Below are 13,419 nucleotides of genomic sequence, written 5' to 3'. Positions count from 1 at the left end.
ATTTTTGGCAGATTGAGGATTATTGATTTCTAATGTACACATATTGCAAGTCACCCCTCTTGAGGTTGATTAATAAAAGGAGGTACTGGGGTTGAGACTAGAAAAGGGAGGTAAAGCAAAAGACAAAACAAGTATAGAGCATTTCAAACCCACAAAAAAGCCTTTAGAAACATAAACTGAAGGAACATGAGTCTAGATCAATCTTAGAACTATATACCAAAGTCTGTTTTCAGTGAGGAAGAGGAAAAGAGGATGTTTCATAGCATCGAGTTATCAACTGAGCGAAGATAGTATAACCCTGTGATTTAGGGAGTGGGTTTGGAAAATACCCACTTTCTTTATCTCAAGGTCTGCATAACTGGGGCTGGGATGGGCGGTGGGACAGAAGTCAGCAGTTTCAGGTTATAGAAGATGTCGATACTAGATATCTAAATAGAAGACCAGGCTTTTGCCTTCTGTATTTCATTTGTTTGTCTTCTCATGCCTACTTGGCACAAACTCTGCCTGTCATCATCTTCCTGAGAAAACCCAGACACCAAGCAGCATGCTGTTGCAGTCTTTCTGAATTTATGGTTATGAGTGTTGAAGGCCATGGGATGTCAATCACCCATCTTCTACAGGTTCTAACCAACTGAAAATGGACAAAAGGAACCAAATGAGCATCTTATTAGAGCATCATCTTTATTAGTAGGTCAGTTAGGTATCTAATATTTCACAAAATGCAGGGATCCCTACTAAAACTAGACTGAAAATGAGACTAGGACCTGCCTCTCTGTAAATGTGCATCCTGAGACCTACCTATGGAGGAAGTTATATCTACAAATATGACTTTATATACCCAGCCAGACTAAAGCCTGTCTCACAAGTGGAGTCAGAGGACTAAAGACAATGAGAGGTTTCCAGGGCTGCCTTTGGAAAGCATGCTGAAACAGGCCTGATCCAAGTATGCCCCCCATCTTGGGATAGGAAGTGGAATAAAGCTCACTGTCCTTAGTGATTTATGACATAGGCACATCAAGATAGAAAGAAAGCCAGAGTTGAAAAACTGTCTTGTTTAGAAAACAAGGTAAACACACCCACATAGATCTGCCAGGAGGGAACTTTAAGAGCATTGCATTAGAAGGCCCTGGCTGGTTGGTTCAGTGGTAGAGTGTCGGCCTGGCGTGCAGAAGTCCCGGGTTTGATTCCCGGCCAGGGCACACAGGAGAAGCGCCCATCTGCTTCTCCACCCCTCCCCCTCTCCTTCCTTTCTGTCTCTCTCTTCCCCTCCCGCAGCCGAGGCTCCACTGGAGCAAAGATGGCCCGGGCGCTGGGGATGGCTCCTCGGCCTCTGCCCCAGGCGCTAGAGTGGCTCTGGTCACAACAGAGCGACGCCCCGGAGGGGCAGAGCATCGCCCCCTGGTGGGCGTGCCAGGTGCATCCTGGTCGGGCGCATGCAGGAGTCTGTCTGACTGTCTCTCCCTGTTTCCGGCTTCAGAAAAATACAGAAAAAAAAAAAAAAAAAAAAAGAGCATTGCATTAGATGACATAAAATTACTAGTTGGCTGTAAATTTGACCAATTCTGCTCCTTACACAAGTTTTCATTGAATTATAATGCAAAATATTTGACTTTATTATTATTATTATTATTTATTGATTTTAGAGAGAAGGGAGAGAGAGAGAGAGACAGGAACATTGATATGTTCCTATATGTGCCTTGATCAGGGATCAAACCAGCAATTTCTGTGCTTAGGGAGATCGTGCTCTAACCAACTAAGCCATCAGGCCAGGGTTCCAAGTCTTTGACTTTTATCAGCAGTTATATATCTGTTATCAATGGGATATAGGAATGTTCTTGGAAGTTTTGTCCATTACTCCATTACTTATTTAGTGAATTCTATATTGAACCCCACATTTACAAAGTAATTAATCTGTATAGGAAAGTTTTGCTACCTCTAAGGAATTCCTTTTCTGATCATATTAATTAATAAATTGACTTTCACTTTCCACTTGAGCTCTCAGAAAACTAAGCCAAATTTAAGATTTGATGTATTTGTAATCTTTTTGCATACTGGTCATTACTCTTTACATATTTTTTGCCTTGATTTTTATTGATATTTAGTTGTATTTTATTCAACATGTTTTTGTTATGAGATATATATGCATCTGTATTATTGAATTTGCTATATGCCAGGTGCTGCTTTAAGTAATAGAACAGTAAGTAAAAACAAGCATGCTCTTTCTTCTCATGGAACTTCAACTGAAAGTGATAAAAATGCCAGAATTAAAGGAAAAGTACCCCATTCTCTATTTCTTTTTTGTAATTATTTCACTTATCCTCATATGAAAGCAGGTATAGTGAATATCTTGAAGCTTAGATTCTCCTTCAAAAAGTACTATAAGAAACAAACTAATTTTGGCTCAAGGATACAAATAAAGTATACATTTCTCATCTTTTGTTCGTTTAACACTTTGAGTGTCTGCTATCCGCCAGGAAGCTTGTTAGGTGCTCGTGACTCAGCAGTGAACAAGGCAGATATGGTCACAGCTGTCATGGAGCTCACATTCTGTTCAAGAAAAGAGACACAGAACGAGTATTTACAAGTGTTTCAAGTGCTATAAAGAAGATGCTATCAGGGCTATGGGTGTGAACAAGAGATACCTACTTTAGTCTTAGAGGTGAGCAGAAGACTGGTCTCCAAAGGAGATATTTAAACCGAGACCTGAGAGATAACTGGCGAAGAGAAGCAGGAGTTGGAAAAGGAATGTTCTATGCAAGTTGCTGTCTGGGCATCACTACACTTTACTCTTTAAAGGGCAGTTGGGGATTATACGCCCAGAAGAACTACATTTCCATGTCACTCCGGCCATCTCTTTCTTTACCTTTGCTTTTACTTTGTTGTTGTTTTTTCACTCACATCTCCCAATTGTGTTTTCATTTTCATGGAATTTTAATTTATTGTTGTTAATGAATGCTCTTAATTTCAAAATTATATAAATTATTGTACAAATGCTTTTTCTAAAGTAGCTTTTTACTTGCACATGGTCCCTCATTCCCTTTTTAACTGATACTAGCCTACTTCAAAAAGTTTTCCTCTTACTTCATATGAAGAAAACCCAAATAAGTAAACCATGGCTTGTACCTTTTTAAAAAGTTTATATATACTTTATGGATCAATGAGTAGAAATGGGAATTAGTTGCATGAAATAACATGGAAACAAAGCTAAGCTGAATATGAAAAGTAAATAGTTAATTCTAACTATAACTGTCCAGCATACATATGCTTTTTAATTCTTACACTAACAAAAAACCATGTGCAACTGATTATTTATTTGCTACAATCCAAAGCCCTCCCACCTTCCATATTAATGGGCCATCTTCTTCCTGTCACCCAGTTGAGGTCCCAGATTGCCAAGTGGGGGACCAAGCTGGGCTGGATTTGCAGCCAAGAACAGAAGGGGAGCAATTGTGATATTTTCCTGGACTTAGTAGCTAATATTATCTGTCTAAATTTGTGTGTCATCTTCTACATTGGTACATAAATGCTTTCCAAGGAACACTTTCCATTATACAGTACCATAAATTATGGCTTTGTAAAAGGAAAATCACTAGCATTCTGTTCCGAACAAAGATCTGGGTTTTAATCCTGGTGTTCCTCTTTTTAGCTTAGAATACTTCTAGAAGCCATCATTGTCAACAGAGAAGTGTAACATGCACCTTTACAGGTATATTAGCTTACCAGGGCTGCCATACACAGTACCACAAACTGAGTGGCTTAAACAACAAATTTATTTTGCACAATTCTGAAGGCTGGAAGTCAGAGATCAAGATGTCAGCAGGGTTGATTTTCTGTGAGGCTTCTCTTCTTAGCTTGTAGATAGCTGTCTTCTCCCTATGTCTTCACCTGGTCTTTCGTTTTTATGAGTATGTCCTAATTTCTTGTTCTTTTAACAACACTAGTTGTATTGAATTAAGGCCCATTCTAATGACCACATTTTAACTTAACTACCTCTTTAAAGATCCTTTCTCCAAATATAATCACATTCATAGGCTCTGGCCACTTTAATCAGTGGCCTGGTGTACGAATGTCCAGGGTTCGATTCCAGTCAGGGCACACATGAGAAGCGACCACCTGCTTCTCTTCCCCTCTCCCTCCCCTTTTCCCTCTCTTTCCCTGCAGCAGCGAGTGGCTGGTTTAAGCATCAGCCCCAGGCATTGAGGATTGCTTCGTTGGTTCAAGCATTGACTCAGGCACTGAGGACAGCTCAGTTGATTCAAGCATCAGCCCCAGACCAGGGGTTTCCAGGTGGATCCCAGTCAGGGTGCATGTGGGAGTCTATCTCCCCTCTTCTCACTTTAAAAAAATTACATTCTTAGGTACTGGCAGTTAGTAATAAGAGCTAATAACTTCAATATATGTTTTTGAGAAGGACACAATTCAATCTATAACAGGATTAATTGATATTTTGACTGTTAGGTTGAATGAGATTAAAGAAGTGAAGGCATTTGATTTACTAGATTTTAGACAATCATATACATTACAGAGTGTTTCCTCCAAAATTTCAAGTGCCCATCTGGCACCATCTATAGTTACTACAATATTATTGACCATATTCCCTATGCTTCACTTTATATCCTCATGACTATTTTAGTAACTACCAATTGGTACTTCTTAATCCCTTCACCTTTCACCTAGCCCTGCAATGCCCCTCCCCTCTGGCATCCGTTAGTCTGTTCTCTGTATAAGCCTGTTTCTATTTTGGTTTTTTTGTTCCTTAGATTCCATATAAGTGAAATTATATGGTATTTGGGTTTTTTTGTCTAGCTTATTTCTTTTAGCATAATAACCCTCCAGGTCTATCCCATGCTGTCACTTATGGTAAGATTTTACTTTTTTATGGCTAATATTCCAAAATTTGCACAGCGTTTTTATCCACTTGTTTACTGATGGGCACTTGGCTTGCTTCCATACTTGGCTTTTGTAAATAATGCTGCAGTGAACATAGGGGTGCATATCTTCTCTCAAATTAGTGTTTTAGGTTCTTCAGAATATACCTAGAAGTGGAATCGCTGGTTCATGAGGCAGTTCTATTTTTAATTTTTTGAGGAATCTCCATACTGTTTTCCACAGTGGCTGCACCAGTCTGCATTCCCACCAGCAGTGCACGAACGTTCCTTTCCTCCACATCCTCGTGACACTTGTAGATTTTTTTTTTTTTTTTTTTTTACAAGGACAGAGAGAGAGTCAGAGAGAGGGATAGATAGGGACAGACAGACAGGATCGGAGAGAGATGAGAAGCATCAATCATCAGCTTTTCGTTGCAACACCTTATTTGTTCATTGATTGCTTTCTCATATGTGCCTTGACCATGGGCCTTCAGCAGACCGAGTAACCCCTTGCTCAAGCCAGTGACCTTGGGTCCAAGCTGGTGAGCTTTGCTCAAACCAGATGAGCCTGTGCTCAAGCTGGCGACCTCAGGGTCTCGAGCCTGGGTCCTTCTGCACCCCAGTCCGACGCTCTATCCACTGCACCACCGCCTGGTCAGGCTGTTTGTTGATTTCTTGATGATAGCCTTTCTGACAGGTAATATATTAATGTGGTTTTAAAATTCATTTCTCTGATGATTAGTGACATTGAACATCTTTTCATCTTATTGGACTGAAGAGATACGTGTATTTCATCTTCCTGTCATCTTCCTAATTCTTTAAATTTGTTTATATTTTTACCTGAGAATCAAATGACTTTGTTCCAGATTATACTCATAAAATAAATAGCATTTTGAAATAAGATTTAACTTCATTTTAATCTGTTATATTTAGCTAAAATGGATAAAAGCGTTTATTTTTTTTATATACAGCCCTGGAATTGTTATCTCAAATCTTTTTTTTAATTAAATTTATTGGGATGACAGTTAATAAGATGATATAGATTTCAAGTGTACATCTTTTTTTTCTTTTTATTTTATTAGTTTTACTAGGGTGACATCAATAAATCAGGGTACATATGTTCAAAGAAAATATGTCCAGGTTATCTTGTTGATCTTTTTTTTTATTTTTTATTTCATTTTAGAGAGGAAAGGGAGAGACAGAGGAGAGACAGAAGTGGGGGAGGAGCTGGAAGCATCAACTCCCATATGTGCCTTGACCAGGCAAGCCCAGGGTTTCAAACCGGTGACCTCAGCATTTCCAGGTCAACGCTTTATCCACTGCGCCACCACAGGTCAGGCAATCTTGTCGATCTTGTTGATGTTGCATACCCATCACCCAAAGTCAGATTGTCCTCTGTCACCTTCTATCTAGTTTTCTTTGTGCCCCTCCCCCTCCCCCTTTCCCTCTCCATCCCCCCCCCCCCCCCCCGTAACCACCACACTCTTGTCCATATCTCTTAGTCTCGTTTTTATGTCCCACCTACATATGGAATAATGCAGTTCTTGTTTTTTTCTTATTTACTTATTTAATTCCATATAATGTTATCAAGATTCCACCATTTTGTTGTAAATGATCCGATGTCATCATTTCTTATGGCTGAGTAGTATTCCATAGTGTATATGTGCCACATCTTCTTTATCCAGTCTTCTATTGAAGGGCTTTTTTGGTTGTTTCCATGTCCTGGCCACTGTGAACAATGCTGCAATGAACATGGGGCTGCATGTGTCTTTACGTATCAATGTTTCTTGAGTCTTTGGGGTAAATACCCAGTAGAGGGATTGCTGGGTCATAAGGTAGTTCTATTTGCAGTTTTTTGAGGAACCACCATACTTTCTTCCATAATGGTTGTACTACTTTACATTCCCACAAACAGTGAATGAGGGTTCCTTTTTCTCCACAGCCTCTCCAACATTTGCTATTACCTGTCTTGTTAATAATAGCTAATCTAACAGGTGTGAGGTGGTATCTCATTGTAGTTTTGATTTGCATTTCTCTAATAACTAATGAAGATGAACATCTTTTCATATATCTGTTGGCCATTTGTATTTCTTCCTGAGAGAAGTGTCTGTTCATGTCCTCTTCTCATTTTTTTTTGGATTGTTTGTTTGTTTGTTGTTGAGTTTTATGAGTTCTTTGTATATTTTGGATATTAGGCCCTTATCTGAGCTGTTGTTTGAAAATATCATTTCCCATTTAGTTGGCTGTTTGTTTATTTTGTTGTCAGTTTCTCTTGCTGAGCAAAAGCTTCTTAGTCTGATGTAGTCCCATTCATTAATTTTTGCCTTCACTTCCCTTGCCTTTGGAGTCAAATTCATAAAATGCCCTTTAAAACCAAGGTCCATGAGTTTAGAACCTATGTCTTCTTTTATGTACTTTATTCTTTCAGTCTTATATTTAGGTCTTTGATCCATTTTGAATTAATTTTATTACAAGGGGACAAACTGTAGTCAAGTTTCATTCTTTTGCATGTAGCTTTCCAGTTTTCCCAGCACCATTTGTTGAAGAGGCTTTCTTTTCTCCATTGTGTGTTGTTGGCCCCTTTATCAAAAATTATTTGACCATATATATGTGGTTTTATTTCTGGACTTTCTATTCCGTTACATTGGTCTGTCTATTTTTCTGCCAATACCATGCTGTTTTGATTGTCGTGGCTCTATAATATAGTTTGAAGTCAGGTATTGTAATGCCCCCAGCTTCATTCTTTTTCTTTAGGATTGCTTTGGCTATTCGGGGGATTTTATACTTCCATATAAATCTGATGATTTTTTGCTCCATTTCTTTAAAAAATGTCATTGGAATTTTGATGGGAATTGCATTAAATTTGTAAATTGCTTTGTATAATTTGGCCATCTTGATTATATTTATTCTTCCTATCCAAGAGCAAGGAATATTCTTCCATCTCATTGTATCTTTTTTGATTTCCCTTAACATTGCTTTGTAATTTTCATTATATAGATCCTTTACATTCTTTGTTATGTTTATTCCTAGGTATTTTATTTTTTTTGTTGCAATCGTGAATGGGATTATTTTTTTGAGTTCGTTCTCAAATGTTTCATTGTTGGCATATAGAAAGGTTATAGATTTTGTATGTTAATTTTGTATCCTTCGACCTTACTATATTGGCTTATTGTTTCTAGTAGTCTTTTTGTAGATTCTTTGGGGTTTTTGATGTATAGGATCATGTCATCTGCAAAAAGTGATACCTTTACTTCTTCTTTTCCAATATGGATGCCTTTTATTTCTTTGTCTTGTCTGATTGCTCTGGCTAGAACCTGTAGCACCACATTAAATAAGAGTGGAGAGAGTAGACAACCCTATCGTGTTCTGATTTAAGGGGGAAAGCCTTCAGTTATGTGCCATTTAATATGATGTTAGCTGATGGTTTTCATATATGGCCTTTATCATGTTGAGATAGATTCCTTCTATGCCCATTTTGTTGAGAGTCTTAAACATAAAATTGTGTTGTATTTTATTGAATGCCTTTTCTGCATCTATTGAAAAGATCATGGCCCTGGCCGGTTGGCTCAGTGGTAGAGTGTCAACCTGGCGTGCAGAAGTCCCGGGTTCAATTCCCGGCCAGGGCACACAAGAGAAGCACCCATCTGCTTCTCCACCACCCCCTCTCCTTCCTCTCTGTCTCTCTCTTCCCCTCCTGCAGCGAGGCTCCATTGGAGCAAAGATGGCCCGAGTGCTGGGGATGGCTCCTTGGCCTCTACCCCAGGCGCTAGAGTGGCTCTGGTCGCGACAGAGCGACGCCCTAGAATGGCAGAGCATCGCCCCCTGGTGGGTGTGCCGGGTGGATCCCGGTCGGGCGCATGCAGGAGTCTGTCTATCCCTGTTTCCAGCTTCAGAAAAATACAAAAAAAAAAAAAAAAAAAAAAAAAAAAAAAAGATCATGTGGTTTTTGTTCTTTGTTTTGTTGGTATGGTGTATTACGTTAACTGTTTTACGTATGTAGAACCATCCTTGAGATTCTGGGATGAATCCCACTTGATCGTGATGTATTATTTTTTTTAATATGTTGTTGTATTCGATTTGCTAGTATTTTGTTTAGTATTTTAGCATCTGTATTCACTAGAGATATTGGTCTGCAGTTTTCTTTTTTTGTGCTGTCCTTGCCCGGTTTCGGTATGAGGGTTATGTTGGCCTCATAAAATGTGTTTGGAAGTATTGCTTCTTCTTCAATTTTTTGGAAGACTGAGTAGAATAGGAACCAAGTCTTTTTTGAATGTTTGATAGAATTCACTAGTATAACCGTCTGGGCCTGGATTTTATTTTTGGGGAGGTTTTTAATAGTTTTTTCTATTTCTTCCCTACTAATTGGTCTGCTTAGGCTTTCTGCTTTTTCTTGACTCAGTCTAGGAAGGTTGTATTGTTCTAGGAATTTATCCATTTCTTCTAGATTGTTGAATTTAGTGGCATAAAGTTTTTCATAGTATTCTACAATAATTCTTTGTATATCTATTATATCCGTGGTGATTTCTCCTTTTATTTTGGATTTTGTTTATATGAGTCCTTTCTCTTTTTTCCTTGGTAAGTCTTGCCAAGGGTTTGTCAATTTTGTTGATCTTTTCAAAGAACTAGCTCCTTGATCTGTTAATTTTTTCTATAGTTTTTCTGTTCTCTATTTCATTTATTTCTGCTCTGATTTTTATTATCTCCTCTCTTTGGCTGTTTGTGGGTTGTCTTTTTTCTTCTTTTTCCAGTTCTTTAAGGTGTGAAGTTAAGTGGTTCATTTGGGCTCTCTCTTGTTTGTTCATAAAGGCCTGAAGTGATATGAACTTCCGTCTTATCACTGCTTTTGCTGCATCCCATAGATTCTGATATGTCATATTGTCATTCTCATTTGTCTGTATATATCTTTTGATCTCTGCACTTATTTCTTCTTTGACCCACTCATTTTTTTATTTTTTTATTTTTTATTTTTTTGTATTTTTCTGAAGCTGGAAACGGGGAGGCAGTCAGACAAACTCCCGCATGCACCCGGCCGGGATCCACCTGGCACGCCCACCAGGGGGCGATGCTCTGCCCATCCAGGGCGTCGCTCTGTTGCGACCAGAGCCATTCTAGCACCTGGGGCAGAGGCCAAGGAACCATCCCCAGCGCCCAGGCCATCTTTTGCTCCAATGGAGCCTCGGCTGTGGGAGGGGAAGAGAGATACAGAGGGGAAGGAGCGGGGGAGGGGTGGAGAAGTAGATGGGCACCTCTCCTGTGTGCCCTGGCCGGGAATCGAACCTGGGAGTTCTGCACGCCAGGCCGACGCTCTACCACTGAGCCAACCGGCCAGGGCCTGACACACTCATTTTTTAAAAGTTTGTTGTTTAGTTTCCACATTTTTGTAGAGTTTTTTTCCTCTTTTTTGCAGTTGAATTCTAGTTTCAAGGCTTTATGATCAGAAAATATGCTTGGTACAACTTCAATTTTTCTGAATTTGCTAATGTTATTTTTGTGGCCCAACATATGGTCAATTCTTGAGAATGATCCATGACACTGGAGAAAAAATTATACTCAGTCACTTTGGGATGAAATGTCCTGTAGATGTCTATCATATCCAGGTGCTCTAGTGTTTTGTTTAAAGCCAATATATCTTTATTGATTCTCTGTTTGGATGACCGATCTAGAGCCATCAGTGGTGTATTGAGGTCTCGAAGTATGATTGTATTTTTGTCAGTTTTTGTTTTAAGGTCAATAAGTAGCTGTCTTATATATTTTGGTGCTCCTTGGTTTGGTGCATATATATTAAGAATTGTTATGTCTTCTTGATTTAGCATCCCCTTAATCATTATGAAATGACCATTTTTGTCTCTGAGTACTTTTGCTGTCTTGTAGTCAGCATTCTCAGATATGAGTATTGCTATGCCTGTTTTTTTTTGGATGTTATTTGCTTGGAGTATTGTTTTTCAGCCTTTCACTTTGAATTTTTTTTTATCCTTGTTGCTTAGATGAGTTTCTTGTAGGCAGCATACAGTTGGATTTTCTTTTTTAATCCATTCTGCTACTCTGTGCCTTTTTATTGGTGAGTTTAATCCGTTTACATTTAGTGTATTTTTTTTTTTTTTTTTTTTTTTTTAAGGATGCATCTTTTTTTTTTTTTTTTTTTTTTTTTTTTTTTTTTAACAGAGTCAGAGAGAGAGTCAGAGAGAGGGATAGACAGACAGGGACGGAGAGATGAGAAGCATCAATCATTAGTTTTTCATTGCGCGTTGCAACACTTTAATTGTTCATTGATTGCTTTCTCATATGTGCCTTGACCGTGGGCCTTCAGCAGACCGTGTCGGGCCATGCTGGGGGCCCACCCCTTGCTCGAGCCAGCGACCTTGGGTCCAAGCTGGTGAGCCTTGCTCAAACCAGATGAGCCCGCGCTCAAGCTGGCGACCTCAGGGTCTCGATACTGGGTCTTCCGCATCCCAGTCCGACGCTCTATCCACTGCGCCACCGCCCAGTCAGGCCAGTGTAATTATTGATACTTGTGGGTTCCCTATTGCCATTTTATACATTGCTTTCTGTCAGTTTTGTGTTTTGTTTGATTCTTCTCTTTTGTTTTTCTATCCTTCGTTTTTGTTTGGTTGTAGTCCATATTTCTTTCCTCTGTTGCTCTCTTTTTTAAATCATGTGCTTCTGTGGTGTTTTTTTCAAGGGCGGTTACAATTAAGTAATAAAAAGGGTTCCTACCCTGTTCATTGTAATGCACTATCTTGTGAGTACTTCTGTACTCCATCATCATTTGCTACTGTTAATTTCCGTCCTCTCCCCCCTTTTTTATTTGTTTTTGTTGTCACAGTTTAAATTTGGTTTTATTGTTTTCTTGGTGGAGCTTTTACCTGTGGTTTTGTTTTATTCTTTGTATCTGGTTGAAAAACCCCCTTTAGTAATTCCTAGAGTGGGGATTTTCTGACGATAAATTCCCTCATCTTTTCTGTATCTTTGAATGTTTTTATTTCTCCTTCATATTTGAAGGATAGCTTTGATGGATGTAGTATTCGTGGCTGAAAGTTCCTCTCTTTCAGGACTTTAAATATTGGGGTCCACTCTCTTCTAGCTTGTAGAGTTTCTGTTGAGAAATCTGATGATAATCTAATGGGCCTTCCTTTATATGTTGTATTCTTCTTTTCCCTGGCTGCCTTGAGAATTTTTTCTTTGTCATTGGTTTGTGCCAATTTCATTCTGATGTGCCTTGGAGTAGGTTTGTTGGGGTTAAGAAAACTCGGAGTTCTGTTTGCTTCTTGAATTTGAGGCTTTAGTTCTTTCCACAGGCTTGGGAAGTTCTCATCTATTATTTGTTTGAATATGTTCTCCATTCCATTTTCTCTCTCTTCTCCCTCTGATATACCTATTATTTTTATGTTATTGTTTTTGATGGAGTCAGACAGTTTCTGTAGGGCTTTCTCATTTCTTTTTAATTTTTGAGTCTTTTTCTTCTTCTCTCTGTTGTGCCTCAAGTTGCTTGTCTTCTATTTCACTAATTCTACCTTCTTTCTGGCCTGTTCTATTAGCTAAGCTTGTTACCTCATTTTTCAGCTCGTGAATTGAGTTTCTCATCTCTGTTTGATTTGTTTTTATACTTTCAATTTCCTTGGTAATATATTCTTTGTGTTCGCTGAGTTGTTTTCTGAGCTCCCTAAATTGCCTTTCTGTGTTTTCTTGTATATCTCTGAGTATTTTTAGGATTTCTATTTTAAATTCTCTGTCATTTAGCTCCATGGTTTCTAATATATTCAATTTTTTCTCCATAGATTTTTCCTCATCTATCTGTGCTACCTGTCTTTTGTATCCATGATATTCAGTTTCCTTTTCCTTAATGGCATCTGTGGGTGGTTTTGTTGATAGTATTAATGAGAATTAATAAAGAATAAAAAGTTTAAAAAAATAAAAAAAATTATTCCCCCCTCCTTTTTTTTCACTCCTCTCCTCTCCCCTCCCCTTCTTGAGAAAATCTTGTGGTGAACTGTGAATTATATTGTGCTAAATAGAACAAAAACTACCTATAATGGAGGGCCTGCATTGGGGAGAAGTGATAAAGGGGCACAAAAGGGGGTATGGACCCACAAAATGCAAAAAAGGAAAAAATTAGGGTCAACAATAAAATGATTTGCTTTTAGGTGATGGTTAACTAAGAGATATAATGAGAGGAATAAGAGGGAAACAGAAAAATGGAAAAAATATTAAAAAATTACTATTGTATTTAGTGGAACAAGAACTAGATAAAATGGAGAGCCAGGGTTGGGAGCACTGCTAGTGAGTTAAAAAAGCGAAATAAAAAACCCCCAAAGCACCACAAAGAAAAATTTGAGTCCCAAATAAAATAATCTGTTCGTGATTGAGGATTGAATGAGAGGAAAAGTAAAGGAGAAAAGAAGAAACTAATATAAAGGCTGCAGCCAAGTAAAATTCAGCCCCTGCTCCCCCCATAGCAGGGGCTGGCCCAGATGGCTGCTACAGCAAGCTCCACTGCTCATGGGCTCTGGGTTCCTGCCCTGGGACCTGGGGATAAGTTTAGCTGTGGACATGG

General features: G+C 38.7%; 1 non-coding gene across 1 annotated transcript; it reads left to right on the top strand.

Annotated features, from left to right (window-relative positions):
* The first annotated feature begins 13,283 nt into the window (after positions 1-13,283).
* LOC136389814 (small nucleolar RNA SNORA5) lies at positions 13,284-13,419 on the top strand. Its single transcript, XR_010748382.1, has one exon. It is a non-coding gene; the product is annotated as a small nucleolar RNA SNORA5 (small nucleolar RNA).

Source organism: Saccopteryx leptura, chromosome 1 (assembly GCF_036850995.1).
Source record: "Saccopteryx leptura isolate mSacLep1 chromosome 1, mSacLep1_pri_phased_curated, whole genome shotgun sequence".
Lineage (NCBI taxonomy): Eukaryota > Metazoa > Chordata > Mammalia > Chiroptera > Emballonuridae > Saccopteryx > Saccopteryx leptura.
Note: the sequence above shows the minus strand (reverse complement) of the source record. Positions and strands in the feature narration are given on the sequence as shown.